At 39.1% G+C, this 5,872-nt stretch overlaps 1 pseudogene; it reads left to right on the top strand.

The window, feature by feature from the left end:
- LOC104292654 overlaps positions 1 to 5,872 on the top strand; it is a 26,774-nt pseudogene that overhangs the window by 15,881 nt on the left and 5,021 nt on the right.

Here is a 5,872-nt window from a genome sequence, read left to right as displayed (position 1 = left end):
GCTACAAACAGTGATTGTAATAATTGTAATATTTCTTGTGCTGTACTTAATGTTCCGTTGTATAAAAGCAGAAATAGGAAGAAACAAAGCCTGGACCCACCGACTAGTAGGAGCGGTGGCTCGAGAATATCCCAATGATCTACATCTCAAGGAAATAACACCCCCACCATCATACAGAGAGATAGATAGAATTTAGATGAAAATACTTGTAAATAAATTTGAAGTATTTTCAAAAGGGGGGAAATGTTAGGTAATATAAGAGTTAAGTAGCAAGTCATATAGAAATGTTAGAGAACAGTTAAGTAACGAATTGTACTAGTAGGGAGTGCTTGCAAGATTTGGAGATCAAGGCCTTGATAACTGGACATGATTAACTGTGGTGGGAAAGAATATGCTTTGTAGTTTCTTAGTGATCCGTGGTGGCTAATGGTGGTGGAAGAGAATGCGTTTTGTAGTTCCAATTGTCTAAGAAACAGGTGGGCGGCACAGCAGAGAAACCAAGCAGAACATCGAAGAACTTGGATAGAAAACAGACGCTGGAATTGAGTCAAAAGGATAAGGTGAAAAGGACAAGGTGAGGAAGACTTCTTACTTCATCGGGACGACCACCGACGACCACTAGAGGGAAGATGAGCATGCGCAATAAGAGAGGCTGATGTCGCAATAGGATGAAGTAATCTGTAATGCATACGTATTAGATAATGTAGCAATACTTACTGAATATGTATGAGATTGTGCAACCAAGAGAATATAAAATGCATATCTGGCGAGGCAGTCTTCGGAGCCAGATTTGGGTGCGTACCCCTGGTTCCCAGCGCCTTGAAATAAAGCACCGCATATAACCTCGATACGTGGTTATGTGTTTGTCTCTGCGCTAACAATTTGGGACTAAGTCATTTATCACAATGTGTTCCTCCCAAAACATAGTTTTAATTCCTGCCATGTACAGATGCCTTTGTGAAATCAATTCCTGCAGATAGAACCCAGCTGTACTTCAGGAGTTTAAACTCAGGTCTCTCAAATCTTAATTTGTTATGACCTCCCCTCAACTTACCCCCTCCCCCCCTTTTTTAACTGATGGGCCAGGGCCTCTTCAGATTATAATTTATACAGAGGACATACAGATGCTTTTAGACCACACAGAACAGCAAAGGCCCATGAACTGCAGCTCTAATATTGTGGAACAGAAACAATTTTAATCTCTTACAAATCAGAAGGTAGAAAAGGCTTTTCTGTTGCACAACAAAGGCAGAGGGACATGGGTTATACCATAGATGGGTTACGTCATAGGGACAAGGATTTTCTCCACAGTCTGTTGAGTAATTCTAGAGTTTAACTCATTGTTGAATGAGTTCTACAAGACTGTCCTAGAGATGAAACAGAGGAGGTGAGTATTAAATAGCTGCCATCTTTTGGGTACCTTCACAGCCATGAGGCATGCGTAGAAATGCTGGTAGAGTCTATCAACCTTATAAGCAACATCTTCTTAGAAGGAAGGCAGGGTCTGCACATAACAGCCAGAAATTCTAAGTTTGATCATTGGGTAAGGTTAATGTTTACTTACTAATCTCAGACTGTGTCTTCACAATAAACATTGAGCAATTTCAGGAACGTTGCTTGCTTTCTACTGCTCTCCTGTAGTTATGATAGCAATGGTTATGAACTAAGCAGCATGCATGGGGGGGGAAATAAATCCCTTCAGCTGACAGTGTTGAACATTTTCTAATTGCAAATCCAAGTATGGCTCTATTGCCATGCCAGAATTTCTGCTTGTATGAGGGAAAAGAGCCTAATCACACACAATGAGGAAAAGCTACTCTCCAAGATCCCACTGAATATGCACAGAACTGAAATGGCATATTCTCAGTTGACAGGGGAAGAAAAAAAAAAGAAATAGCTCAGTTACACCTAGAAGATACACAACACATCAAATGCCACCCCTCAGCACAATGAGTCAGTGGTGTCTTCAGAAACCACAAGTACCAATGTGATATCAATACCATCCAATGTCCTGCACTTCCATTCCCACTCCCAAACTCCTTCATCTCCTTTCACTTGCAAAAATCCAAGACCCACTGCTCCGGTTCTACTCTTCAGTCCTTAATTTCCTTTCTTTCTAAGGAAGTACCTGAATACACAGTTTACTTCAGAGAATAGTCCAAGTCTCTTGAATGTTCTGCCATATTGGTTTAATGTTTTCCCTGTGTAGTCAATTCTTTTGACAGAGCCAAAAGAGTATGCAGATACTTTTCCAGTAACACTGAAATACATCCAAATTTTAGAATCATGTCAGTTATGAAAACAAATCAAAGACTTGCAGACAAATCTGCAAGGGAACAAACCAAAAGATTTCATCAGTAAACACCTCCAAATTTCACTTTTTCTGGATTTCAAAGAATGCAGTATAACAACTCATATCCAAGCAATTAATTCTGTGCATTTTCTGTTATCCTTTGTTCAGCATTTGATAAATTCTTTTCCACTATAACAAGGTGCAAGAACAGATTCAGTTAAGATTCTCTGAAATTAGAAGGAGAGAAAGTGGTAAATATCTCACCCAAAATACAATGTGTTCTCATTGATAATAATGCAAACTACATACTGGGCTACTTTAAGAGGAATGGGGCAAGTGGCCCTATTGTTATTGTTCTCCTTTACTCAGCGGTAGCCAAGACTGCTTCTAGAATACCATCTTCAATTCTGTCATCATTGTTATTCCTTTCCCCAGTTCAAGAAAAAAATTATAGAAACTGGAGAGAGGCCAGAGCTACTAAGATGGTCTGGGGTCTGAAGGGCACTTATAAGGAGAACAGAGCCAAACACTTCACGTCAGCAGATTCTATGACTAGGGGCAAAAGCTACAAACTGCAGTTTGGGAGGTTCAAGTAGAAACTTGAGATTGTTTTGTTGGGTTTTTTTTCTAGCACATTTGTTTTAAGAAAAACAGGAAAAACAAAGTTTCCATTCTGAAAAGCCACAAGAACCACTTATGGGGTCACTTTCTGAAGAAACCAGTAACATGAATGCTAGCGTTCGTAGTAATATTCACATGACATACTAGCACTGCTTTTAAGGATACTGTCAATTTCAGGAACAGTTGGTAGTTATACCATCCCCTCTCCAGCCTTCTATAAACTTTCACGAGTCTTTTTTCTAACATTATAGTATCTATATCAATCATGCCATATGTTAGTATTTCTACTGAGCAGTAAAAAACCAAACCAAACCAAAATGAAAACACCAACCACAAAACCAAACACCTACCAGTATCTTGGCTATTCAAGGTTCTCCTAAAACCACTAAGCTAATGACCACAATCACTATAATGACTAATGTTAGTCATTACTCAGATTTTAAAAAACAACAGAACAAGGCCGTCTATACTTTGCCCAGTTTAAGCCATAATAAGGAAGACAAAAACGTCTAAGTAGGAAATAGTTATGGTTTTTTTGGGGTTTTTTTTTGGGGGGGGGGGTGTGGTGTTTTTTTTTTTTCTCCCATACTGCTATTGACAAAAACAGAGGAATAGAACTTCTACAAATTTATTTTTACAAAAACACAACACTGAAACTAAAACCTAGGTCTGAAAAAAATCAGCATGCAGAAGACACAAGGGATAAAAGAACGAAGACTAAGAAGGAGGAACACAGGAATAAAGGACAGCAGTGAGCAATGCTGACAATAATTAGGGAAGTAACTCAGATTACATTATAAAATATTGAGGACAAGAAGAATGGCCTTTCAGGTTAACAGTGGGACTATTCCAAGGAATTTGCTTGGATACAGCTCAGAAGAAACTCTTATCATAGGGTTCAGTATTGATGACATAGGGAAAGCCAAAGGGATACACAAAGACAACAGAAAAAATATTTTTAATGTTTAATAGTATGCTTATAGGATGACCAGTCTCACAAGACCAATCTTGATCCTTTGACTTCTTCCTAGTTCACCTCATTTTAACAGATTTTCAAAAAGATAGGACAGAACGCTTTATAACAAATTATTGTGCAACAGCCAAAGCAGAAATTCAACTTTCAGTCTGCCCTCATGCTCTGAAACTACTTTAAACCATTTTAGTTTTACCACAGTTAAAACCTACTTCTGATGATACAGTTATAAAGTTTTATATGTAAAGCTTGGGCAACAAAAACTTCTATTATGTCATTTATATATATGATACTAAATGCCCTTCTGCAGAATGGTACAATGAAAGAAAAAAGCAGACAGCAATGACAAAGCCTAGTGTTAAAATATAGTTTCAAGAAGTCAAAATCCATAAGGTACATGCTATTTTCAAAGACTGAGGTAGTTCTCCCATATTATGAATGCCTATGACTGGTACCCCCTGCTCCTGACCCCTGGTAATGTGGTTAGCATAACTAACACCATTTTATGAGGCAAGCAGACATTCTCTGTGACCGAGCAAGTCATGCATTTGTTCCCTTTCCCTCATTATCAGGCCCCGAAGGTCCTGTGAACCAAGTAGACAAACCAAACAGATTTCTTCTTCCCCTCCCTATTGGCCTCAAGATTCCCGGACACCAGGCCGATTACTCCCTTCCTTACCAGCCTTGAAGGTCGCAGTCACCCAGCTGTCACAGAAGAGGGAAGCATAACAGCACACAGAGCACTGTCTATAAAATCAAGCAGTTACAAGTCTTAAGTGAGGAACTTGGGCCAGAGCTGCTGCTGGACAGTGAGACCCATGCCCCCCCTGTGGCCAGGGACTCCTCCACCGTTGTCTGCTTCCTCTGAGGATTTAGTGACTCATATTCTTTTATATGGTTTTCGAGTCTGGATTGATTGTTATATTGATACAGCAAACCATGCATTAAGATTTGAACCGATCTGCAGAGGGTCCAGGTGATGAGAAGTCATGAGTTAAGTTGTATTTTAAATTCTGTATTATGCTACTTATAGATTGTATTATATTGATACTGCTTGTAGAAATCCTGTGCCATTCTAATCATAAGTTCTGTGCTATACTAATCATAATATCCTGTTAAGAAAATAAAGCTGTAGTTGTAATTGCAATTTAGTGCCATCATCATTCTGCCAAGGATCCCTAAAAGAACCTGTCTGTCCCCCTTAGTATCAGGTGACAAAGCCAATTTGAAAGCCACAGCAAATACATTACAGACATCACTTGACCTATGAGACAAGGGACACAAGGCACATAGTAGAAGTTGGAAGCAATATCAGTACTGGATGCAGGGCTATGTTCTTACATTTTTTACATGCATTATCTTCTAAGGTAGCATAAACTGGAGAAATAACTCACCCCTACTGCACTGACCCTACCTTTGATTTAGAGAAGAATCTGTTTTCCAGTAAGACTTCAACTGCTGTTTTTCAAAAACCTGAAGAAAATAACCATCTTTAATGAACGACCAATACTTGCCCTTTCCTACAAAAAAAACAACCAAACAAACAAAAAAAACCCAAACCAACCAACTTCTGTCAATAAACCACACAGCCTAATATTTCATGTTCTTCTGGTGCTTTCCCATTGATTCTATCCAATCTGAAAACTGTTTCAATTTGAAACTAGGAAATAGTTCCCTGGAATTAGGTAACAGTTCTTTTCTTCTGACTTGGAGAAAGCACTTTGCTATTGCCAAACAATATAAAACATAAAGCCAAGTTATCTTACCCTTGGCAGTCAACAGAAGTCAGCATATGAAATAACACACAACATAAAAGCAATGCTGCAATAGCACAGAACAGCAACTGCTAGCTCAAATAAAGGTAGAGAAGATGTAAACAGCCTATGTATGTGGGTAAAGAGCGGCCGAGAAGAGCATCGCTCGGCGCACCCCAACTTCAGGGCTTCTTCCTCCGAGCTATGCATTGCTCTAAGCTGAAACCATTT

Source organism: Charadrius vociferus, unplaced genomic scaffold, assembly GCF_000708025.1.
Source record: "Charadrius vociferus isolate BGI_N301 unplaced genomic scaffold, ASM70802v2 scaffold519, whole genome shotgun sequence".
NCBI classification, from domain to species: domain Eukaryota; kingdom Metazoa; phylum Chordata; class Aves; order Charadriiformes; family Charadriidae; genus Charadrius; species Charadrius vociferus.
The sequence above is the reverse complement of the archived record's forward strand: the minus strand, read 5'-3'. Positions and strand labels throughout refer to the sequence as shown.